Source organism: Notamacropus eugenii, chromosome 2 (genome assembly GCF_028372415.1).
Source record: "Notamacropus eugenii isolate mMacEug1 chromosome 2, mMacEug1.pri_v2, whole genome shotgun sequence".
Classification (NCBI taxonomy): domain Eukaryota; kingdom Metazoa; phylum Chordata; class Mammalia; order Diprotodontia; family Macropodidae; genus Notamacropus; species Notamacropus eugenii.
The window spans coordinates 8,760,312-8,787,963 of NC_092873.1; the positions used below are offsets into that span (position 1 = coordinate 8,760,312).

General features: G+C 36.8%; 1 pseudogene; it reads right to left on the minus strand.

The window, feature by feature from the left end:
* Positions 1 to 383: 383 nt before the first annotated feature.
* The window catches only part of LOC140524337 (bromodomain testis-specific protein-like), a 39,769-nt pseudogene continuing 12,500 nt past the window's right edge, over positions 384 to 27,652 (minus strand).

The following is a 27,652-nucleotide window of genomic DNA, read 5'->3' on the forward strand; positions in this document are numbered from 1 at the left end:
TTTAATTACCTGTATTTTATTACACTAATTTATTACATTCATATTAAATAAGAGACTATTGTGTCATTATTTTCTTATCATATGTCATATTATTGATTCTCATGCTCCTTTCTTACATAGCAGAATTTTTACAATAAAGTTAAAAATGTCTGCCTGCCGAAAATTTAAATTCCTTAATTAATTTGATCAAAATTAGTTTAACTTCCATTTCTGAAAGTTAAATGCTTCTCAAATACATTATTTAAAGACCTACCTCTGCTCAGCTTTCTCATTTTCATATTTACATATTTGCTCTTTAAATTGGTTACATTCACTGATTTAACCATTTTTTTCTCTCTTCTATCACAAGAACTTCCTTTTTAGTATCAGCATAAACTCTATTGAAGAGATCAAGAAACTGTACCTGGGCAAGACTCAATAGCTTTTCTTGAAGGATGACTGTCTTTTGGGTGTCTTCAAGCTGTAGCTGAAGTGACATAGTTTCACACTGAATTTGGGCACGTATTTCTTGGATAGAGTCGTTTTTGACAGTATGTATTTTTGCGTATTTTTCCCAAATTATTTACTTATTTTTAATCTTCAACATGCATTTCCACAAGATTGTGAGTTTTAAATTTTCTCCCTATCTCTCCCCTCTCCCACCCCAAAACAGCGTACATTCTCATGACCCCTTCTCCCAGTCTCCCCTCCCTCTGTCACACCCCTTCTTTCCCATATCTCTATATTCTCTCTTTTCCAGTAGGGCAAGATACATTTCTATACCCCATATAAATTTCTACACCCCATTACCTGTATTTCTTATTCCCAGTTATGTGAAAAAACAATTCACAAGAGTCATTTCTGAAACTCCTCAAAACTGATTGCTTGTAATTACTTCCTCCTCCCATTTACCCTCCCTTCTCTCATCTCCCAAACCCTACTTATCCCTTTCCCCCATACTTTCCTGTAGTGTAAGATAAATTTTCATGCCAAACTGAGTTTGCATGTTCTTCGCTCTTTAAATCATACATGATGAGAGCAAGCTTCATTTTTTCCCTCTCACCTCTGCCTTACCATAAGTTTGTTTACATATCATCTCTTCCTATTTAAGTCAATCTCTGCCCTCTCTCCCTCTCTCTCCCCCTCTCTCCATATATACGTATATACTTACATATATATATATATATATATATATATATATATATATATATATATATATATATATATATATATATACATATATGTGTGTGTGTGTGTGTGTATAACCCCTTCAACTACCAAATACTGAGAAAAGTTTCAAAAGTTACAAATATTATCATTCCATGTAGGAATGTAAATATTTCAGGTTAGTATATAGCTTATGATTTCTCTTCACTGTTTACCTTTTTATGCTTCTCTTGTTTCTTGTGCTTGAAAGTCTGATTTTCCATTCAGCTCTGGTCTTTTCGTCAAGAATGCTTGAAAGTCCTCGATTTCATTGAATGACCCTTTTTTTTCTCTTAAAGTATTATATTTAGTTTCGCATCCTAGGTGATCTTTCGGTTTAGTCCTATTTCCTTTGACATCTGCAATATCATATTGCAAGCACCTTGATCCCGTAATGTAGAAGCTTCCAGATCCCGTGTTGTCCTCATTGTGTTGCTGCAATACTCAAATTGATTCTTTCTGGATGCTTGAAATATTTTCTCTTTGACCTGGGATCTCTGGAATTTGCCTACAATATTCCTAGGTGGTTTTTTTTTCAAATCACTTTCAGGAAGTGATTGGTGGATTCGTTCAGTATTTATTTTGCCCACTGGTTCCACAATATCAGGGCAAGTTTCCTTGATAATTTCATGAAAGGTGATGTCTAGGCTCTATTTTTGATCATGGCTTTCAGGTAGTTCCTTAATTTTTAAGTTGTCTCTCCTGGACCTGTTTTCCAGGTCAGTTGATTTTCCAGTGAGATATTTCACATTATCTTCTTTACTTTTCATTGTTTTGGTGGTGTTTTGTAATTTTTTGGTTTCTCATAAAGTCATTAGCTTCCATCTGCTCCTTTCTGATTTTTCAAAGACTATTTTCTTCAGTGAGATTTGGAACCTCCTTTTCCATTTCACTAATTGTGCTCTTTAAAGCATTCTTCTCCTCATTGGCTTTTTGGGCTGCTTTAGCCATTTGAGGTAGTCTATTTTTAAAGGTGCTAAATTTTTCAGTATTTTTTTGGTTGTCTTTTTGCAAGCTGTTGACTCGTTTTTCATGATATTCTTGCATTACTCTCATAACACTTCCCAATTTTCGTCACCTATCTTAGCTGATTTTGAAAATCATTTTTGACCTCTTATATGGCCTGAGACCACTGCATATGTATTTTAGAGGTTTAGGATGTAGAAGACTTGACTTCCCTTGATGTTATGCATTATTCTTCCTCATCCAAAGAATGGAAGAAATACCCGTTCACAAAGAAAATAGTCTTTTATACTGATGTTTTTTCCCTTGTTTGAACTTTTCCCCAGCCAGTTTCTTGACTTTTGAATCCTTAATCAAGAGAAGGGTATACTCTAGGTACATGTAAGTTCTCAGTGCCTGCGAGGTGGCAAAAACAAGGGGGAGGGATTGATTCCTCTCCTGGCCTCTGATCAGGTCTTGAGCAGTATTCCCTCTACAGAGACTCCACCAACTCCACCACACCAGCTACCACTCCTTCTCACCCCAAGGTCCCCACTCAGGATTGAGATCCACATCAGTTTCTCAATTCACCCAGGGGTTTAGGCCAGGGCTCCAACAATGGAAGATGCAGCTGCCTGGGTCCTGCATTAGACTGTTGCATTCCCTTCTCACCCAAATGAAAGAGCTTTCTCACTGACCTTTGAAGCTGTCTTTGGCATTTGTGAGTTGAGGAATATGGGACATGCAGCTGCTGCTGGTGCTTTCTTGAGGCCTGCTCCAGTCTTGTCCCTGTCACTGTGCCACCTATTCTGTGGTTCACTCTGCACAGCATGACAGACCTTTTCTGTGTACTTGCAGGCTGCTCTGGGCTGGAAATCTCTTTCAATCTGACATTTTGTGGCTTGTGCTGCTCTAGAATTTGTTTAGATTTAATTTTTACACGTATCTAATGGGCTGTGGGAGGAGAGTGCTAGAGGTGCGTGCTTCTACTCCATCATCTTGACCATGCCCCTTTGACAACACATTTGATCGGTTCATTCTTTTCCTGTTCTATTGTGTTTTCAAATTCCTTTGCCTTCTGTTTTTCATGGTGCAATTCTCTCTGTATGATTTCTCAAATGGATGTCTTTTTTCTGAGGGAATCATGTACATGGTACACCACTTTTTCTAACCTACTGGTGATGTTCACCTTTAGAGAGCTCTTAAGAAAGGAAACCACGGTTTTCTCTTAGGCTAGAAAAGTCATGACTTAGTTTGTGTTGTAAACGAAGCTATTCTTCACGTTGTCCCTGAAAGGAATTTTCAAGAGCTCTCTCTGATGTCCCATTTGGCTCATGAGCATGAACAGCAAAAATCAGAAGGGAACAGTATGATGCAATTTCTTTCTCTAGACTGCTGTCCTTCCCTTTGCATTGTTTAATTTAGAGTTCAGCACTGCATTCCCAGTTGTCAGAACTTTTATTTTTTCCACCCTAGTGGAATATGAATTTTATTAATGCTTCTTTAATCAGTTGTAATTCCTTTTGAAGTTCATCATTCTTTACTTTTAAAACTTCAGTGTCTTCTATATATTGATTTTATTTTTCCTGATCCTTAATCATTTCTGTGTCTACATCCACTTTGAACGTGGCAAATTCATCCTGTATGATTCCATTTTTATCCAAAAGATATTTTTCTTTTTCATTCCTAACAGGAACCTAAACATAATAAACAGAAAATATGTTACTCAAGATCAATTCATGTATTGTGAGTTTTGCTTAGAAATTCAAAATCAACCCCAGGAGGCCAAGAAGGATAGTGTTTTCAGTAAACTGAGGATGTTTCATCTATTTCACATTTCTGTCAGACTCAATTTTCCTAAAGAGCAGGTCTTAAAAGTGCTTCATCAGTCAGAAAATATGGACTGTAATTTTAAGCCCACAAAGCTGTCTGCTTTCGGTATATTTGATTTCTTTTGCTCTATCCATTCTATCCCACACGGATTAGTCACGGTGTTACAATAAAAGTAACAAAACCTAATTATTTATGTGGGCCTTCTAAGGTTTTTCAAAAGTACTTTCAAAACATCATGTCACCTACAACTTGGATGACCCTTATGAGACACATATTTGTAGTCATCCTCCCCATTTTGCTGATGAGAATTTATGAATGAAATATCCCACACCAGAGACAACGTTTTGTAGGCTTGCTTTCCATGAGGAACCTGATGATAGTCACAGTCACTATAAAGTGACATGCCTTTAGCAACCCTTTATTACTGTGATAAGCTGATGGAGATTTCACATTTTCAAACGTTTTATTAAGCTATCGTCCCTGTTTTCGTCAACTGTTAATATCTCTGGAACATTACCAGTCTATGAGAGTCTTGTACAAGTTCACATACTTGAAGGTGGGAAGGAAAGATTGGGATGGAAAGCAAGGCAAATGGACCTGGCAGTACAAATCACACGTTGCTGTTGCATGCAACAAATACTCCATAAAGAGAACAGTTCTGGTCTTTCAAGGAACAGGTGTGCCACCTACACAGAGAGATGGAAAAGGGACACTAACCTGAATGGGAATCGCTGCTATTAGAAGATGTCGAGTTGCTGCTGCTGCTACCCCAGGGTGAGGAGCTGCTGCCACCGCCGTCGCTGCTGCTGCTGTTCTGGCTCAACCTTGTGCCCGCCCCCCGCGTGGCCTTGGACACTTGTGTTTTCACAGTGTGACATTTCCTGGGTCTCTTTCTCAGACACACCATAACGTATTTTTCTACTTCTCTCAGGACTGATGCTTTTGGTGTTTCAAAATCAATTTCTATCTTGTCAGGATTAGAATTCAGTAAAGATGATTCTCCTGACACTATTATGTGGACGACTCACACAAGTTTATCTCTGCGGCGTTTGTTGATAGCCAAGCTTAACTGCCTTTTCTCATCATAGTTCCTAGGCTTAGCATTATCTTCCTCCCCAGATTTATTGCCAACATTTGTTCCTTGAATTGTTTGGCAGGCAATTTTTCAGCTCTTTCTGTAGTTATTTGCTTATTTTTTTCCCTCTGACTTTCATCTTTCTTGATACATTTCTTTGTTTCTTTCTGCTTCTGTCTTTTAGATCTTTCATTCTTTTTCTTCAACTTATGGTAAGGTACTTTAGACAGAACTTGCACGTGTTGATGAATACATTTAAGTTGCTCCTGAAGTTTTGCACTCGCTCATCAGGAGACTCTCCAAAAGAGTTGTCTTCAAAGGAAGCACCACTGCTACTTTCTCTACAGAATGCTTTGGTGACATCCGTTTCTATATAGCACATAGACATTCTTGCAATGGGTTCATCTGTGATCTTGGAAACTGAATCTCAAAAACATCTGAAGTGTTGTTGCCATCACTACCACCTCAAGATCTGGTAGGTTATACTTGGAGCAATTCATAAACATTAACTGAACATCTGCAGCAAATTCACGTGCATCCTTACATTTCTGGTTATACCTTTTTCTTTAGTTGTGCCAAGGTCCATTGGATTTTTGACAACATCATTGTACTTATGGAGTTCTAGAGCAACAGGCTTATGGAAAGGTCAAGTATATGCTACCTTGTCCTTTGAAAACATTTCTTCAAGAATTTCATTACGGTATTTTAATTACTCAGTTAATTTAACATGTTCCCAACTCTATATTTTTGCTGAGAATCTGGTATGATATTCTTCCCTACTTTTTCTATTACAAGTGGTATTTTAGCAGATTTGTGCTCAACCAGGCTTGATGAAGATTCGCTACTTGATGTATCTATCCACGTTATACAGGTTGTAGTATCTGCTTTCCTTTTCACACCCCTTTTAACTTATGTTACAGTTGTGTGTTATAGCGTGGTGGAGCGGCTTTAGCAATGTGCAATGCAGAAAGTAATGTCTCAGGACATACTGGAGATGGAATCACTTGCTGTTTAGCTACCTTTTCTGATGCCCTAGGGAATGGTTTTTCTTTCATAGTGGAAACTCCTAAAGATTGTTGAGTACCTTTTCATTTTCTTTTCCTTTCCACCTGCCACTAGTTGTTCTGAAGGCATTTGAGACAGTTTTTGCAGAAACAGTTTCTCTAAGACTTGTGTCATTAGAACAATGTCATCACCTGGCTTGCAAAACAATTGCAAAACAATATTTTCAAGTCTTCTATACATTCTGAGGCTTCCGCATATTATTTATGTTCCAAGAGCTTTAGGAGGCTGTAATAATCTGGGAGAGTGAGCTTGGCCGCATCCACAGTCTGCTGGAAGGGTAAAGAGAAACTGTGCTGCCATAGAGCCTTCAGGACAACCTTCTGCAATTACTGCAGTTGGTTTGTGAGGAGGCCAGTCTTTCTGGCATTTATGTACTCTGGTGGAAGGGGGTTGGCAATAGCCATCTGTTGGCTTGACAGAGACATTCTGAACAGCTTTTTCCTGATGGAGTGTTGTCTTCCATATATTTGTATCGCCACTCACCCATCGGTGTTACTGCTCACTCGAAATGGTGACCAGCCTGAGTCATTTTGGAAGTAGTAGCTTCTATTTCTTTGTTCATTCATGGAGGTTTATTCAGAATTCCATCTTGCAAAGAACTGACACTCAGACCCTGCCTTTGTCTTTGAGTGTCATTTTGCTCTTCTTCAACCTGGGGAGAACAATATTGTAAAGTTTTTCATCACTTTTTTCTTCAGAATTCTGCAGAGACATTTTAACTTTAACTGGAATATAGAATGTGAAAAAGGATGGAAAAGAGATAAAAATTCTAAGAAAAGGAGGCTACTGAAAACGAAAGGGAATAAGGATATCATTTCAAAATTGTAAGGGACCCTCAACAACTATTCAGTCCAATTCATATCCATTGCTAGGTGTGTAACAGAAGTGCAGTTTACTCTTTTAGAACTATAGATTGTGAAAGCAGAAAGGGATACTAGCGATGAGTCAGCACATCATGGAATAAATGAGGAATCAGAGGCCTGAAACAGGAAGCCATTTGTTGAAAATCATCTGGATGGCAATGGACTGAGCTAGGACTCAAAATCTGGTAAAAGTCACACTCAGACGCAGATTTTGAACAAATTTGTGTATGTACACATGCATATTTTTCTGTGTACATATATATACATATATATATATATATATATATATACAGGAACAGATATACATATATATATATACATATATATATATATATATATATACAGGAACAGATATACATATATACACATATGCTTATATATATGCATGTGTGTATAGATATATACAGATATATACATATATACATATATAATGTAGGTACTTGGCAATTGTACTTCCAGCAGAGGTACTAACTTAGCAAATTTATACGGAATATTATTGGTGTTGGGAACCCAGTAATGGATCAACACCACCTGCGCGAATCTCCAACTATAGTGATCTCTCCTTTATATAAATACTTACAGGTATAGCATTTATTTAATACTTCTTTAAGTTCTACCTTGTATAATAAATGAAATTCCTCTATTTTGTATTGGCTTCCCAGTGAGATTGAAAATTCTTCAAGGCAACAGGCCATGTCTTACACCAAGTCTTTGTAACCTGTTCAGAACCTATCATAGTACTATTCACATAATTAACAGTCACTGGTTGATGAAATAAGTTTTGTTCAAGAAAGTAACTATCATTTCACTGAAGTCTTACATAGTGAACACTTTCATCATCAGGAAAATTAGACAAGAAATGGTGCCACTTTCCCCTGAATGTGAATTAAATGACCAATTTCATGTTGTCAGAGATGGACTCTAAATTGTTGCTTCCTTGCTATACCTTCGAGAGCTCAGTCCATGCCTACTTTCTCGACTGCAGCCTGAAACCAAAAGCATTTGAAGGTGAATATTTTCACCTATGTGTTCCAAAAGGAATGTGAGGGAAATGAAGACGACCTGTGATAGGGGAGTTAGTACAGAAACAAAAATATTTCATTCCAGTACTGATCTCTGAAACCAAGAAAAATTTCTCAAGCATACAAATGCAAAATAGAAGAATTTTTTTAAGAAGTAAATTGGATCTCACAATAATTTCTTAGTTAATACAGATATACTTATATCAACCAGGTTGAGAGAACTCTTCTGCAATATTAGGAGGTGCTTATCAAAATGTGGCAGGCAGTAATAATTTCTATATAATTCACAGCTGTTTTATCTTTCTTTAGCACAGAAACTAATATTTAATAACTGTCTAATATGTGCCAAGTATAAAGGCCATAAAGTTAGGAGATTTACAATTATTATCTCCTTTAATTCTCACAAACTTCCTGGGAGGTAGGTGCAATCATATTCCCCATTTTATGGTTGTGGAAACTGAAAAAGATTAAGTGACTTGCCTAGGATTGCACGGATAGCACCTGAGACCATATATGAGGGCAGATCTTTGTAAGTCTAGGTCCAAATTTCTATACAAAATTCCCCCAATGTATCTCTGCAAACTCTCACCATCCAAAGTTCTATTTTTGACTGCTTTGGCATAGATTTTGCTTAGTTTTCCACGTATGATGGGTACTAGGTTGAAACTGTGTTTTGAAGGTTATCAGAAATATCTATTTCTATACTTTTGGGCTGGTATCATGATAAATAGCCTACTACATAATGACACGTAACTGTGGGAAAGCAACTGATTATGGAGAAAGGTATTTGATAGTAATAAAGGGAGCAGGTTGTGAGAATTTGACTGCCATGCTATTCTATGATTAACTTCACATTCATCGTAACAATTTCTAATACTAAAAATGTTGAGAATGAAATAATTTTATACTGAATTTCTATTTTGCCACTGGGTCTCTGGGAAATTGAAAATGCATAAAAAATAAGACTAGAAAAACAAAAAATGCCAACTATTGCCTTAGAACAAATTTAATGTTACGTAAACTTTCAATTCATGGTAAAATCAACAAATAAACATTTACTTTCCTTGTTCTTCCTCTTCTACTACTCGTGCTACTACTGCTAGAACAACTACTACAACTTCTTGTACTACTACAGTAATAACACTTACTTATACTGCCAACACTTTGGGAAAAGGAAGCTCTATTGAGTAAATGAAGAATAAATAATTCTTGTCCTCAAGGAACCACAATCTAGTTGGAAAAGAAAGACTTAGAATCAGGACATGATAATTTGTTAACAGATGTGAACACCATAAGGCAATCAGTATAAAGTTAACCACTAAATTATGGTTTGTCCAAATCTAAGTGGAATTCAGGAGATTAGGAATTCAATAGGTATGAAAAGTTCAAAAAGCGTTATGGCAAAAGAATCATACTTTTGTAATTCAAAGTCACCTTGAAGTGAAGAGTAGATAGGTTTTGGATAGGTATACTAAGTAGGGAAGTGTTACTGAGTGAGAAGAAGAGGGTGATGAAGGTATGGAGCTGGAAATCAGCATGGTGAGGTCAGTTTGATTAAGGTACAAGATAATAATGAGATTCTCCACCTAATTACTTTCATTCTCAATGGCATTTTGCATGTGTAATTTATATATTTACAAATTTTGACGAAATGACATTTTGCTTTTATTCAAGGAGTAGTTCGAAGAGAAGGAGAGAAATAATTTCTACTTCACAGTGCTGTTTGGGGGAATAAATCAGGAAATAAATGTAAAGGTCCTTCTAAATATGAAGTATGATAGAAATGATTTACTTATTATTGGCAGTTGGAAAAATACCTGATTCTTTGTGTAAGGCTAGATAAACAAAATTGTCAAATACATAAACAGTGAATGCTATGAAATGATTAAATATTGGGTGGGGCCAGGATGGAGGAGTAGGAAGATCCATATACTTTAGCACTTCCCCCACAGCCCACAAAATAACGGTAAAAAGGTCTCTCCACAAAGTGTAGAGCAACAGAAGCCCCAGAGCAACAGAGCGAAAGAGGTTTCCAGTCAAAGGCAACCTGCAGGCTTACAGGAAAGGTCTATCTTACAGGAAAGGTCTCTCTCATAGGACCCTGAGCAGAGCAGAGCTCAACCCTGGCCATGTGGCACTGGGAGGAAGAGGACCTGAACAGACCTCTGGGAAGAGCTCCTAACAGGGAGGATCCCACTTACTTCAACCCACAAGCAACACAGAAATCACCCAAAGTCAATGGGGGAGCGATTTCCCAGCTGGGGAGAGATAAAGGGATTTCTTCAGCAATAGCCCAAAGTGATGGCAGAGGCCAGGAGCAGACACGGGAAGCCACAGAGGGTGGGAAGTAACCTGGGTCCATTGTTCAAGAAGCTCAACTGAAAGCCTCTGGCAGTAGGGAGCAGCTGATCTAAACGTCATTCCTGAGTGATAGTAAATGGCTGTGAAAGTGCCCCAAAAAGGGAACAAATGTAAGACCATCAAAGGTTACATTCTTGGTGACCAGCTGTCTCCTCCCATCCTTTCAGACAAGAAAGAACAAGACTTACTGTCACAGGAAGTTAAGACCTCTGCCTCCAGGGCCTCCAAACTGAACTTAAAGTAGACTCAGGCAATGGAAAAACTCGAAAAGCAAGGTAGCACCTGGTTCAAAGACAATCACAAAAATGCTGAGGAAAATAAAACCTTTGTAAAGAGACTGACTCGATTGGAAAAAGAGGTCCAAAAAGCCAGGGAGGAGAAGGAGGCAATAAAAAGTTGAATTAGGCAAAAGAAGGAGAAGGTTCAAAAGCTCAGTGAGCAAAACAGTTCTCTGAAACAGAGAACTGAGTTCAGGGAAACGAATGAGTGTAAGATAAACCGAGCAGTTAGAAAACAAACAAAAAAGAGTTTGAAAAAATACAAGATAATTTGAAACACCTCAATGGAAACACAAATGACCTGGAAAATAGATCCTGGGAAGACGATATAAAAATTATGGGACAACTTGAAAGCCATGATCAAAAAAGGAGCCTAGACATTATCTTCCATGAAATTATTGAGGAAAACAGTGCTGATATTCTAGAACGAGAGGCCAAAATAAACATTGAAAGAATCCACTTACCACCTCCAGAAAAACACCCGAGAAGAGAAACTCCTAGGAATATCGTGGCCAAATTTCAGAGTTCCAAGGTCAAGTAGGAAATTCAGCAATCAGCTAGAAAGAAAGAATTCGAGTGTTGTGGAAATACAATCAGGATAACACAGGATGTGTTAGCTTCATCATTAAGGGATGGAAGGGCTAGGGAAAGCATATTCAAGAAGTCAAAGGAAATGCGATTAAAACCAGGAATGAGCTACCCAGCAAAACTGAGTACAATACTTCAGGAGAACAAATGGTCATTCAGTGATATAGAGGACTTTGCAGCATTCATGTTGAAAAGACTTGACTTGTATAGAAAATTTGACTTTCAGACACAAAAATCAGGAGAAGCTTGAAAAGATAAACAGGAAAGAAAAGTCATAGAAAACTTTCTAAAGCTGAACTGTATATCTTCCTACTTTGAAAGAAAATATTTATAACTCTTGAGACTATTCTCAGTGTTTGGGTAGGTGGAAGGATTGTATACACATGCACACACACACACACACACACATTGACAAAGAGTACAGGCTGTGTTGAATCAGAAGAGAGGATATCTACAAAAAATATATATAAAAAACCTAAAGTGTGAGGGAGTAAAATACTGGGAGGAGAAAGGGAGAAATGCAATGGGACAGGCTATAACTCATAAAGAGATAAAGAAAAATCTTGTTCAATGGAGGAGAAAAGGGAGAAGAGGACAGGGGGTAAGTGATGCTACTCTCTCTACATTCATCTAAAGGAGGAAATTAAATGCTCACTCAATTTGGTATAAAAGTCTCTATTATACTAGAGGAATGTAGGGGAGGAGACAACAAAGGGGTGAGGGGAATGATAGAAGTGAGGGCAAATGGAAGAAGGGAATAACTAGATATAAACACTTTTGGGAAGGAGGAAGGTTAAATGAAGGAATAAATCATAACGGGGAATAGAACAGGATACAGGGAAATATACTTAGTATCAGAAAACATGATCATTACAGAAGTCTTCTTCAAAACGACCTGTATTTAGTCTGTATTACATTATTTGCCTTCTCAAGGGGAGGAGTAGGGAGGAAGGGAGGGAGAGAAAGAGTGAGGGAGGGAAGGAAGGTTGAATTCAAAGCAGTAGAAAGGAATGCTGATAATTATTATTGCATATAACCCATAAACAAGTAACACAGGTAGTGAGGTACAGAAATTTATCTTGCCCTAAAAAATAAGACAGAAGATGGGGAAAAGGGAAGGGTGTGGTGTGATGGAAGGGAGAGCTCATCGAGTGAAGGGGTAATCAGAATGCAGGGAATTAGTTCGTGTGGGGACGGGAGAGATAGGGAGAATAATTGGACATGTTACAAAGTGATGTTAAAGCACTTAACATTAAAACAATTGACAGAATTAATTACTGAGACTACATCAGAGACATCGTTAGATTGGGGAAATGAATTTTGTTCTAAACCTCCTAGAGTCAGGTAACCTGGGGTAAAATTGGCATTGATGGAAAGGTTAAGGTTTGATTGGTAAATTTGTTTTTATGATTATTATTTAAGTGGAAACTAAAACAGGTATAGAACGGCATGGAAGTCACTTAAGACTTCTCTCAAAAGATGTGCCTTAGCCAATGTGAAATTATAGTCATAACTGAAACCGTGGTCATTGCAACTTGCTATTGGAAGATGCTATGAGACTACTAAGTGACTGTTCTTCTGAATCTAACTCCATATATGGATAGCAAAATAGTAATCTGAGCCTCCAATCCATGATGCCATTAAACCTGTATAGGAATTGAAAAAGGTGATCTCATGGGAAGGGTGGGAGAGCGGCTGTACAGCCTGGGCTGAGGTAGGATTCTCCTGACTCAATTTCCCCACTGATATCTATCAGACTCGAAGCCTCAGTGAATGCAAGTTGACAATCTATTCCTGCCTGAAACTGACAGGAATTTGGGGAGATTTGTTTTTCGCTGCAATGTCCTAACACTTAGTGGCAATTTCCTCAAGTCAAAAGGGTGGTAAGCCTAATACGAGATCAATTAAATTATAGCTTGTTGGTAGGGGAACATCCAAGGTCAAGTCTAAAATTAAGCTATTAGGCTTAGGAGTTTAGAACAACAACAGTAAGCTAAGGTCGTCTACTTCTTAGTAGGAATGTGGAGACAATTAGAACAAGGGCTTTCATAAGCATACATAGTTATCATTACTATCTCAGTTGAATACCGCTAAAAAAAATTACATTGTGGTCTACATTGTGAACACTTTAAAAGAGACATCACCCGACCAAAGGTGGGAATTGTTTTATGTGATATGAAATATGTTACAAATGAAAAATAAAAAAAAATATTAAATATCAATTTAATTTAATATATTAAAATTCAAGTGTACAGGTGATGGAGTTTTTATGTCTGGCTTTATGTGAGTGTAAATGACAGGCATAGTGTTCAGAAAATTTATAATATTGATGAAATAAAGGAAATAGCACCCTCAACACACTTTCCATTAACCAGTGAGAAATTACAGATTTTATGCATACATACATTACTTTTCCTTTGATCTAATTTCTTCTGTAGTTTTTTCTTATTTTCAAAATCAGTTCGATAAAATGATGCAACTTGTGAAACTACTGTCATGGACTGATATCACAAAGAATCAGCAAGTTCTTCTTGAAGCTTTCTTACTGTAACCTGAGTGAAATATTTCCAAATTATTTCTGTTCATGATTCCATGACATGATATTAGCTCATAAAAAAACGAATACACTTTTAAAATGAACAGAAATTAATATTTTCTCATTCAACTTAACTTCATTTATATATTCATAATTACCATAGATTTAGAGCTAGAGATATCTTAAGGACTATTTAATACAAGCACCTCATTTTGCCAACATGAAAACTGAAGGCCAAAAAAGTTAATTGAATTACTCACGGTCCTAAAGGCAGTCATTGAGAGAGAAAAGGATTGGAACTTGGCTCCTGAGACTACAAAGCTCAATTAACTATACAACTTCACCTCCACTCAGCATGGATCAAATGCTGTCTTCTTCTTGCTCAGTGTACTCCCCATTAAGCAATGCATTCAACCTGATTTCCCCATTACCTCTTTCAGAGAAAAATTAAAAGACCTCCAAAGTTACCTAGGGACTAAACCCTTTTATCTGAAATTGACATGGAAGGGGATGTAATGGAGTGGGTATAATCAATAGTTTTTATATTTGATAGAAACATTAGGGGTTTCCCCTTCCCTTTTTCAGAAACGTGAACTACTTTCTTTCTCTGCTCCTGCCTTTACAATGAAGAAGACATGCATAAGAAAGGGATGAATTTTCGTTCCTCTCGGAGTTTCACCTGGAGAATGAACATAGGCGCTGATATCCTTATCAGGCTTAGTAAAAGGACTTGACAAGTATGTTTTAGTTTGCTCGCAGCCAAAACCGCAACATATATCGTTGTTAACTACCTTTCACATGTTCAACTCTCTTTGCCAAGCCTTCAAAGCAATTCTCTTATCCATTAGAATAGGAATTACACGTCTGGCTGTAGCCAATGGGCAGAGAAAATGGAAACAATAAAAATAGGGTAGTTTTCCACTTATGTATACACAGTATATTGCAAGGTCAGTGTTTCTACATACATAAGTATATTCATTCATATGCACATATCCATATGTCCAAATATGCACAGAAATACACAGTCACAAATGCATAGAGAGATATGCTACAAAATATCATCTTCACTTCACCATACAGCAAAGTATATGAATGCACCAATGAGTAAGAGAAAATGAAACCAAAAAATAAAAGGAACCAAATCTTTTTTATCTCTTATTAGATAATATTAAGTGCCTTGTAACACTAAATTTAAATAACGTCTAGTAAATTTTTGAAGGAAGGAGAAAGCAGAAAGATGGCAATAAAAACTTGTGAAAATAAAACTGACCTAATTAACTGAATTCATACAAGTAAACTGAATTGTAGTATGGAAGGACTGGATTCAAATTCATGACCATATATACTAAAAATAAAATTTAAAAATTTTTTTATGACGTGTTTCCCCATTGAATTGATGATGAATCAGAGAGAATGAGAACTGCTTGTAGATTGTAAGGGGCAATGCATATTCAACAAATAAAAGGCAATGATTCCAGAAACTGCAATTTTGGACACTGAGCAAGGATAGTTATTAAAACAATAAAAAATACTGAGATAAAAAAAAAATTAGTAGGGACGCCCAAACAATTAAAAAGTAAGATTAGTGAGGACACCTCAGGGGCTGAATCTGCAATTGCAACAGTGAGGCCTCAGACCCCTTGGCCCACAGGCACCAAAGGTCAGTGACGGGGTTCAATCAGCAGGCCAGGAAGGGAGACGGCTTTCCCATAGCTCTGACAGCAGGCAGTGGCCACAGATCTTGCACAGCAGCCCCTATGGAAGCTCCCTTGTTGGAGCGTAAAAACCCCTGGGGCCATTGAAGAGCTGAGTCTTGCCTCTGCCCTGGGTGGAGGCCCTGGGCTAGCTGCTCTTTGCCTCACACTGAATGATGGCCCTGCCATCCAGCCTATCTGAAAATCAGCCCCAAGTGCTGACTTGGGAACTCGAGGCCAAGTGCCAGTGGAGAGGTATCTGCTAAGATTCTTGGCATAGAAATCCCTCTCTGCATCCAGACCAGGACACGCTTGATTGTGCCACTTTGGAGGAAGTGAAATCTCACAGATTCCCGGAGAATACCCTACTCTTGACAAAGGACCCAAAAGTCAAGTAACTGGTTGGGAAAATGCCCAAAAAAGGGAAAAAAAATAAGACTGTAGCAGGTTACTTTCTTGGTGAGCAGATATCTCCTCTCATACATTTGGATGAGGAAAAGCAATGCTTACCGTCAGATAAAGACGTAAAAGTCAAGGCTTCTGTATCCCAAACAACCAAAATAAATTTTCAATGGGCTCAGGACATGGAAAAGCTCAAAAAGGAATATGAAAATCAAGTTAAAGAGGTGGAGGAAAACCTGGGAAGAGAGATGAGAGAGATGCAAGAAAAGCATGAAAAGCAGGCCAACACCTTGCTAAAGGAGACCCAAAAAAATGCTGAACAAAATAACACCTTCAAAAATAGCCTAAGTTAATTGGCAAAAGAGTTTCAAAACGTCAATGAGGTGAAGAACGCTTTAAAAAGCAGAATTACCTAAATGGAAAAGGAGGTCCAAAAGCTCACTGAAGAAAATAGTTCTTTAAAAATTAGAATGGAACAGATGGAGGCTAATGACTTTATAAGAAAACAAGGAATCACAAAACAAAACCAAAAGAATGAAAATATGGAAGATAATGTGAAATATCTCATGGGAAAAACAACTGACTTGGAAAAGAGATCCAGGGGAGACAATTTAAAAATTTTGGGATTACCTGAAAGCCATGATCATAAAAAGAGCCTAGACATCATCTCTCATGAAATTTTCAAGGAAAACTGCCCTGAGATTCCAGAACCAGAGGGCAAAATAAATATTGAAAGAATCCACGGATCACCACCTGAAAGAGATCCAAAAAGAGAAACTCCTAGGAACATTGTGGCCAAATTTCAGAGTTCCCAGGTCAAGGAGAAAATATTTCAAGCAGCTGGAAAGAAACAATTCAAGTACTGGGGAAATACAATCAGGATTACAGAAGATCTAGCAGCTTCTACATTAAGGGATCGAAGGTCATGGAATGTGATTATCCAGAAGTCAAAGAATCCAGGACTAAAACCAAGAATCACCTACCCAGCAAAACTGAGTATATTAGTTCAGGGGAAAAAATGGTCTTTCAATGAAATCGAGGACTTTCAAGTACACTTGATGAAAAGACCAGAGCTGAAAAAAAAATTTGACTTTCAAACACAAGAACGAAGAGAAGCATGATAAGGTAAACAGCAAAGAGAAGTCATATGGGAGTTACTAAAGTTGAAATGTTTACATTCCTACATGGAAAGACAATATTTATAGCTCTGCAAACTTTTCAGTATCTGAGTAGTTGGTAAGATTACACACCCACAGACACACACACACACACACACACACAGCACAGAGTAAATTGAAGAGGATGGGATCATATCTTTAAAAAAAATGGAATTAAGCGGTGAGAGAGAAATACATTGGGAGGAGAAAGGGAGAAATGGAATGGGGAAAATTATCTCTCATACAAGAGGCAAGCAAAAGACTTTTCAGTGGAGGGAAAAAGAGGGGAGGTGAGAGAAAAACATGAAGCTTACTCTCATCAATCCGACTAAAGGAAGGAATATAATGCACACTCATTTTGGTATGAAAACTGATCTTCAACACAGGAAAGAGGGGGACAAGGAGATAAGCAGGGTGGGGGGGATGATGGAAGGGAGAGCATTGGGAGGAGGGAGCAATTTGAAGTCAACACTCTTGGGGAGGGACAGCATCCAAAGAGAGAATAGAAGCAATGGCGGGCAGGATAGGATGGAGGGAAATATAGTTAGTGTTACACAACACGACCATTATGGAAGTCATTTGCAAACTTACACAGACATGGCCTATATTGAATTGCTTGTTTCCCAAAGGGAATGGGTGAGGAGGGAGGGATGAAGAGAAGTTGGAAGTCAAAGTTTAGGAACAACTCTCAAGTATTGTTCTTACTACTAGGAAATAAGAAATACTACTAATGGGGTATAGCAAGTTATTTGGCCCTACAGTTCAAAAGAGAAGATCGGGACAAGGGAAGGGAGGGATGTTAGAAGAGAGGGCAGATCGGTAATAGGGGCAATTAGAGTGCTTGGTGTTTTGGGGTGGGGCAGGGGAGAAATGAGGAGAAAATTTGGAACCCAAAATTTTGTGAAAATGAATGTTAAAAGCTAAATAAATAAATTTTTTTTAAAAATCCCCCCAAAAGTAAATATGTACTGGTTGACTTTGCAGCTGCAAAAAACAAAAAATAATAAGCTTAGTAACAGAAAATATTAATGCTTAGTGCATAATTATATTCGTTTTAATAGAAATACTGTCCTAAATTTTAAAGGAAAGTAGAGACTAGTCATTGGAATTCCACTAAAAATATGATTCGTTCTTCAAAGTTTCTAAAATTAGTTCAAAGGAGTATGAATAAAAACTCGTCAGACTGATGAACATTTTAAAATTCTTATGAAAAGGGTAATGCTAATACTCACCAGTATCTCAAGGGAGATATGTGATTTTAATTGCTACATTATTCCTAGCAAAATTTTGTAGGATTCTTCAGAAGTTTTAGCATTTCCAATAATTTATTCCATTTCGTTAGGAAAATGGAATATTTGGAAAGGAATTAGAATAATCAATTTATCAATATCTATGCACAAGAGATTACGCTATCTATACTAATGAAAAGAAAATTTCATTGACTATACAATTTCTTTAAGCAAAGTGAGTCATCTTATCTAAAAGATGATATTGACACTTTATTTTTTAATATTATTTTTATGCTTACATATTTTTATTTTTTTTATTTCTACATAAATATTTTCTTTATGAAAATTTATTTTTATTTCATAAAAATTTTAATTTTATATATTAAGTATTTACTTTTATTAACTTTATTACCTGTATTTTACTGTATTACATTTCATTACTATTATTAAATTCACACTTACTTGTGCATTCTTATGGTATTATTTTATCATTCTATTGTTTCTCGTTCTTCTTTCTTACATTTCAAAATTTTGACAATAATAGTTAATAATATTGGGTGCCTGCTGAAAATTCAAATGCTTAAATTATCTTCATCAAAACAATTTTGACTTTGATTTCAAAAAGTTAAATGTTTACCCAAGCTGAATATTTAAAACCCTACCTCGCTTTCAGCTTTCGCATTTTCATATGTACACATTTGCTCTCTTAAGTACATACATTCACTGGTCAACACTTTATTTCTCTATTCTACCGTAAGAACTTGATTTTCAGCGTCAGCACAAACTTTATTCAAGAGATCAATGAACAGTACCTGGGAATCACTCAAGAAATTTTCTTTAGTCATGGTTTTCTTTTGGGTGTCTTCAAGCTGTTGCTGAAACAACATATTTTCACTCTGGATTTCTGCTAATCTTTCTTGGATAGATTCCCATTTGATAACGTATTTGTTCAGTTTCCCCTTTTTCAGTTGATTTGTGTGTTGAAGTGCCTTTTCTTCTGTTGGGCAAGGTTTAATTCTCTCTGTATGCTTTTCAAATGAGTATCTTTTCCCTGAGGCAATCGTGCACCAGACAGCTCATGCTGTAAACTACTGGTTTTTCTTTCAGCTTTAGACAGCTCATGAGGAAGGACACCATTGTTCTCTCTTAAGCTAGGCGTGTCATGATAGCTTGTATTGTAAACAAAGCCACTCATCTCATTCTCCCTGAAAGGAATGTTCGTGGGCTAGTTTGATGGCTGACTTTGCTCATGATCGAGAACAGCAGAAATCACATGGGAACTACATGATGCAATTACCCTCTCTAGTCTGTCTCTGCTTTGCATTGTCCAATTTAAAGTTCAGCACTGCATTTTCAGTCGTCAGATCATGTACTTTTCCACTGCACTGGAATGTAATTTTTCTTAAGACTTCTTCATTCAGTTGTAATTCTTTTGAAGCTCCACAATCTTTTATTTTCAAACTTTTATATCTTCCATACAATGACATTCTTTTTCTTCATCCTTAATTATTACTGTGTCTAGTTCGAGTTTGAGGTTGGCAACTTCGTCGTGTAGGATTAGATTTTTATGCAACAGACATTTTTTTCTTTCTCATTGCCATTAGGAATCTAAATATAACAAACAGAAAAAATTATTACTCAAAAAAAATTATGTATTCTGATTTTCTTTAGTAATTCAAAATAAATGCTAAGATATCAAGAAGCAGAGTTTCCTCAGAAAAAATTAAATTAAGGGAGTTTCACCTATTTCACATTTCTGTCAGACTCAGTTTTCATAAAGAACAGGTCTTAAAAGTGCTTCATCAATCAGAAGATATGAAGTGAACGTCTAGTCCCACGAAGCTGCCTTTCAGCATATTTTATTTCCTTTGCTGTATCCATTCTATTCCAAACTGCTTAGTCAAAGCGCTACAATAAAAATAAAAATATTTAATATTTACACATTGCCTTTTTTATATATTAAATTATTTTTTTGTTTTCTGTGTTCTACAGTCACTTCCATATAGGTTAGATGTTTTCCCTTTCCTCCTCCTCCATCACCTCTCTCTACACACTCTCTCCCTGATTCTGTGTACAATCTTATATAGGTTCTACACGTACATTCCTATTAAACACATTTTCCTGTTTGTCACGTTGCAGAGAACAATTAAAATGAATGGGAGAAACCATAAAACAAAACGTAATCCAAAGGAAAATGGTCTGCTTCATTCTGTGATCCAGTTCAGTATTTCTGTCTCAGGATGTGCAAGGCGTTTTGCCTCTAAAGGCCATTCAGAATTTTTTAGGTACTTGCATGGCAATGAATTACTAAGTGTACCAGAAAAATTCGTGGCACACTGTGGTTTTTTCTGTGTACAGAGTTTTCCTGGTTCTGCTCGTATCACTAATCATCACTTCTAATAAATCCTTTCAGGCCTGTGTGAAGTCTTCATGCCACATTGCCTTTTAAGGTATTTTAGAAAGTTCTTCCAATATATTATCACGGCTAAAATTTGCAACACACTTATGAAGGAAATATTTATATTATTCTCCCCATTTTACACATCAGGATTTACGGTAGGACACATTACTGAATAACCTGCCCATTGTCACACTCAGTACGTAGTAGTAGCAGTGTTTCAAACCACATCTCTTCAAACTCCAAATCAAAGATGCTGTTGGAATAGCTAATTCCTCTTAGGAGCTGAAGACAAGCATTTGTCCTACGTTTAGAATCATTGTCTTGTTACAATTATATTATCTCCAGAACAATGAAGTGATAAGTCATAAATTTCTTAGTAGAAGTCCTCAGAAAATTCTCTTTGCTGATAGCTGTAACGTTTTCACAGCAACACTGATTTAAAACTTTTAGAAGTTGTTAAGTCAAAACCTCTCATTTTCGGGATGGAAAAAGTGAGATCTGCAGTGCGGTCTCCTCGTGATGGTAACCTACCCTTCACCATCATATTTTAAAAGAATGATGAAAGCATTACTGAGGCCAAAGTGTAAAAAGTGCATATTGCACTCCTATCATAGTAAAACTGGTCCAGGATCATTGTTCCCCATTCAGGACTGGTGGAAAGAGTTATATCAAAAAGCTTATTAGCTCCATTCTGTGACATCCTTTCTGGGAGTCTAGCAGGAGGGTATGAGGAGGTTTCAGCTGAGTTAAAACCAGCACTCCAAGGCACCGTTAAGCAAGGATTACTGGGGGCCACCAACACAAATGATTTCCTTCAAACAACTTTTGAAGAAAATATGAAAATGCAAAATTGTAAATTTAGAATTTGATGAATATGTATTACTATCATGGTGAGCAATATTGAATTAGAACGAATGTAGGAATTCAGGTCACAGATAAAGCCAGAGGTCAGGAATCTAAGAAAAGTTTTTCTGCGGCAAATATTTTTTTACTTCTCTTTCATGGAACATGAATGAGACAACAAAGTGAAATACAGCAAATTAATAATATGTGTGTGTGTATATACATATATATGTATATATATATGTATATATATTATATTATTATATTACATATTATATATTATTATATATTATTGCTCTATTTATATGTATTTGGTCTCTCTCTCTCTACATATATAAATAGTAACCCTTAATCTCTCTCGTGAAAAGTACAAAGAGATGAATCACTTAATCAAGGAATAAAAATGGTTTGTTTTGGAGGTGTCACTTTCTACCTCTTTGCATTCCTTTCTCCCACTAATTTAGGGGTTAATGACACTGATGATCTCCTCCTTTTCTCTGACCAGAAAAGGCAAAGGCATTACTGAAATCCAGGAATTTTTTGAGTTGAAGTAGAGTTGGGTCTCAGGAATGGCCATTGAAGGAAAAAGGAAAAAGGAACAACCAAACTTAACAAACAGCGTGTGCGGATTTTGATAACCAGCCATGTCCCGACTTGTGTGCTGTAGACAGATGGACGGGACTGAGGATGACAAATATGTCCCAAAATGAAGAAGCACGATCCTGATTTTTAAAATACGGACTTAGGTTGGAAAGTGATCAAAGTGAATACCTCAGAAATCTCAGTGATTTGGGAAGAAGCTACTTCTTTTTCTTTCTGCTTCCAAGAGGATTATTCACAATTCCACCTTGTTCAACTCTGGCTTTCAGCTCCAGAAAAAAGTCTCTTTGAGATGAGCTCTTCTTCGTCCTGGGGACAACAATTTCAGAAAATTTTTAATCATCCTTTTTCCTTCCAAAGTCAGCAACAACATTTGACCTTCAACTGGAATATAGAATGTGAAAAAGCAAGGAAAATAGCTTTATAGATTCAAAGAAATGCAGGCTACCGAAAATGAAAAGCCAAAATATTATAGCACTTCAAAGATGGAAAGCAACCTCAGTCAGTAACCAAGGCAAGCCTTATCAATTCTTAGGGACCTAACTCTTACAAGCCTCAACCTGAAGTCTTCACAGGTGGGGGTGGCCACCACGTCTCAAGTGAGCGCATTCTGTTTCAAGATGTTTCTGTTGGTTAACAATTTTTTCCTGACATTCACCCTAAAAATGTACATTTTGGAAACTCTGATCCATTGCTCCGAGCTCTGATCCTCAGTCTGAAGCACAGAATGCTTCATCTTTCTTCAAAATGACTGTCCTTCAAAATCCTGAAGACATAAGAATCAATATCTTTAGTTCCTTTAACAGATCTTCACAAGTCATGGACCCCCAGGGTCTTCCTGTTAGGCATCGTTCTTACTATTTATCATAATTCTGTGAGAGTCACAAATGAATTAATCAGGATAAGTAAATCTATTCACTTCAGAGTACACAGGGATTTTCACCTTGTCTGTTTTGAAAGCTATGCTTCTCTGAATAGGATGCAAAATTACACTAGCTTTTGGGTTCTCAGATAACAGTACTAACTCAGCTTCAGTTTAGAACTGACTAAGATTAACATCTTCTCAGACAAAATGCTGTCCAATTCTATTTCTTCCAATTTATGCATATGAAACTATTTTGTATTTAATTATATAATTTTGTATTCATTCTTACTGAATTTCATGTGATTAACAGGTTCCATCCAGTGCTCTGACTTATGAAGACTTTGCCTTTCCCCCATGTAGAAAGACTTGAATAATTTTACGTAAATCAATAAGAAAATAAGTAAAAGATAAAGATCCTAGAGAACAACGAACTATTCTGAAATAGTGAGGGATGTATACTAAAGTGTAATGTAAGAAAGAGCAAAACGGAATGATCTTGAAATTTCATTCGCCAAGAATTTTCAGGTAAGGAAATACTCTCTGCAAAAAGAGAGGATTTCTCTGGAACTTACATTCTTATGGAAGGTGAGGAGAGATCAGTGGTGTCAAATAGATTCCCCCAGGACTGAGTTTTGTGGAGAAATTCGGGCCAATTTCAGACCTCTGGCTCACAGTCAGGTAAGATGAACTCTGTGTCAACATTTGAAACCAGATCTTTCTGGACTTGAGGCTTATTGTATTCATTACATCATGCTGATTCTGTATTGGGAGAAATACTTCACAAAGTATCAATTCCATTGTACTTTTCCATGGCCTTTTAGACTGTAATTTTACATTCAAACGCTACTATACAGGAATTTTTTTTTGTTTTATATTTATGTGTGCATATTTACAAATGATTGAACATAACTCATTTATTTAAGACATTGTTTATTTTATGTCTTGTTTAGGATGAGGTAGCTTGGTAAACTGCGTTGCCTGTTGTATTTCCCATTTACACGGAAAAACAATTTTATAACATTTGTTTTCAAAACTTTGTGTTCCAAGTTCTCTCCCTTCCTCCCTCCCCACCCACCTTTATTGAGAATTCAAGCAATTCAATATATGTTAGACATTTGAAGTCATACTAAATAGTTCCAAAATAATCATATTGTGAAAGAGTAGCTATATTTCCCTCCATCCAATCACACTTGCCATTTATTCTCGTCTCTCATTTCACCCTGTTCCTCCTTCAAAGTGTTTGCTTTGGATTACCCCCTCCCCCAAACTTCTTCCCTTCTGTCAATCCCCCCCTCTTATGCCCTTCCCCTTACTTTCCTGTACGGTAAGATAGATGTCCATACCCAAGAGAGTGTGGATGTTATTCCTTCCTTAAGCTAATTCTGATGATGGTAAGGTTGACTCTCTCACTCTCACCTCCCTCCTCTTCCCTTCCATCGTAAAAGCGTTCTCTTACCACTTTTGTGTGAGATAAATTACTCCATTCCACCTGTCCCTTTCTCCTCCTCCCGGTACATTCCTCTCTCAACTTTTATATTACATTTCAATACCATCCTTTGATATTCAGCTCACCCAGTGCCCGCCAGCTATCATAATGAGACAAGTCTCATGAGTTACAAATATTTTTCCATGTAGGAATGTTAACAGTTTCATTTTAATAAGTTATTTATGATATCTCTTTCCTACTTTCCTTTCCATGCTTTTCTTAAGTCTTGTATTTGCAAGATTCTTATTCTGTGGAGCTCTGTTTTACTCAAATATGTATTAAATTCCTCTGCATCATTGAATATAATTTTCCCCCACTCAATTTTGATAGGTAAGTAAGTCTCAGTTTTAATCCTTGCTACTTTGACCTCTAGAATATATTCCAACTTCTCTGACTTTTGTTAATACCCAGGCGCCCAATTCTTATGTTATCGGGATTGTTGTTCCACAATATTTGGATGATTTCTTTCTGGCTGCTTCCAATATTTTATCCTTGACCTGGGAACTCTGGAAGTTGGCTATGACATTCTGGGAGTTTTCCTTTTCATATCTCTTCCAGGAGATGATAGGTGCCTGCTTTCAATTTCTATTTTATCCTCTGTTTCTAGAATATCTAGAATATCAGTTCTCCTTTAGAACTTCTAGAAATATGGATGTAGAGACTCATTTTATATTATGTCTTTAAAGTAGTCGAAGAATTTTTCAATTATCCCTCCTGCATCTATTTTTCCAGGTCAGATGCCTTTTCAGTTAGATATTTCAGATTATATTCTGTTTTATATTCTTTTGGTTTTGCTTAGTAATTTCTTGATTTCTGATACACTCGTTAGCTTCGATTTGCTCCATTCTAATTTTAAGGAATCACTTATTCAACGAACTCTTGAATTTCCTTTCAAATTTGGATGATTCTGCTTTTTAAGGCATTCTTCTCCTCATTGATTTTTTCCACCTCTTTTGCCATTTCGTCTAGTCCATTTCTTTTTAACACGTTATTTCCTTCAAGATGCTTTTGGTCTCGTTTAAGAAATTTTTGACTCCTATTTTGCGTATGATTCTTTTTGCCTTACTTTCCTTTCTCTTCCCAGTTTCCCTCTATTTCTCTTATGTGATTTTCAAAATCCTTTCTGAGCTCTTCTATGACCTGAGACCAATTTATACTTGTGTGATATAAAAATCGTATCCCTTTCTTATGATTAAAGAGACTATAATACTCACCTCCCTATTTCCAGGAAACCCATAAGTATTCTTAACAAAAAGAGATGGAAATAGTGACTTTTAAATTCCATTTTCCCTGATTCAAATGATTTGCTACTGTTCTCAGTTCAAGGTCCAGAATTCTGAGAAAGCATTGAAGTTTCTGTTGAGTTCCACTTTTTTACATCATCATTCTTTTTTCCTTAACTGATGTCTAATATTTTCAAATAGCATTTCTGCAGTCACTTGCTTCATTTCCTCTTGTTTCAGAATAAACCTAGGTAAAAATTGCCTTTTTTCAATGACAGTTCAGTGGAAGGAAGTAATAAATGCCATTTGAATATACTCATCTGGATGTCTAAAGGAAAAAGAACGTTCATTTCAGGGGAACTAAATCCATGTAGGGAACTCATTGTCAAGAAACTCCCTCTATTGATGCAGAGTGGTCCGTGCTCTGCCCTTTGAAGTTTACCTTTTTGAATTACCTGTGGCACTGAGAATTTATTGGTCTGCACAGGCCCACAAAGTCAGGACATGTCAGAAATTGATGGGGTGCTTGACTGGATGTGATTGGACTCCAATTCCAAAATCACATTTCTCTTCAAAGATAACATTTGTTCTTAGCCTCAAAACACTATTTCAGGCAGTTCCTCCCCAGTCCAAGGACACGGCCTGCCCCAGCAACAACTATTTTCTCATTTACTGATACCATAGCAAGCTCCAACTATAGAATTCATGAGTTTAAACAGCTGTATGCTGGCTGACCTGGTTGTGTACTTCATCATGACATTTACTACTCACTGACCAATCATATGTGTCTTAGACTTGCATATAAGTACACTCCCTTTCATTTATCTTCTCCAGCAAGATATTCATGAGAGCAGGACGGTATTCCTTAGTCAGTCCTGCGGTCAGTGGTCAGTCCTGACCACTAGCTGACTTAGTGATGTTTCAGGCCTAAAATCATACCTCCATGGAGTGGCCCTTATTCGTTTCCAGACGAATGCTGGGTAAAATACCTCCACAGTAGCAAAACTACATGTTCCTTTAAGAGCCTATTTGGCCCATGTTTTACTATAGAAAATGCTCTAGAAACATTACCTGTACACAGATGAGGTTGCAGGTGCCCTAAGGACCCTTGCCTGCTGAAAAATGTAAATCTTTACTTTGAGTTCAAAAATGCTTGAGTCCTTGCATTCATTCGAAGGGAACTGCCGCTTGTACTATGATCTTGGGAACGGTCTCACTGTCCCCCCTTCTAGCCTTCATCAAAATCAGTGAGGAACACATTTTTTATCCAGGCTACTCGAGGCCATTATACTTCTATCAAAAATGGGTCATATTCTTATTTGTGTACAACTTCTTTTTTGTATTCAATGAAAAGAAATTCCATACATTCTATTTAGCTAGAACAACAGATTTTTTTCATTATTCCTGAGTTTTGACACATTGGGATGACTGGAGAAAAGTGTAGAGGGGGACGTATATAAAATTCTACCCATTTTCCCATTATTATTGATTATTCAGAGTTGATTTTTTTTACTTCATTTTGAAAAATAAAACACAAATAATTCTGCTACAATTTTCAAATTTTACTAAAAATGCATCTCTTCCTGATATCCCTAGAGTACAAATGAAAAAGTAAGGCTCAAAAATAATACTGCTTTAATGACGTAGTCCTTTTGCCCTTCTAACCTGAAATCCTCTGTCACCTTTCTTCAACAGTAAGAAAAATGCTTCCAAGGCTTTATTTAAAATCTCGAGTCTCATACCTGAGGCAACGGAGTTCTCTGTTCCATTCTGCTTTTTGGTGCTTGAACCCAGATATCCTTTGCCCTGTTTCTGGTAATTCCATGAATCTTGGTTTATAAACTCTTAACTTTTCTGGTGAGTAGTGGGCAATTCCTTTTTCACGTTGTATTGATCAGTCCTATCCAAGAACAGCATCCTCAAGTTTCACAAGTTTAATAAGATGTATACAGACAAAAACACAAAATGAAAGTACGAGTATTTTAAAATCTGCAAGACAGTAGC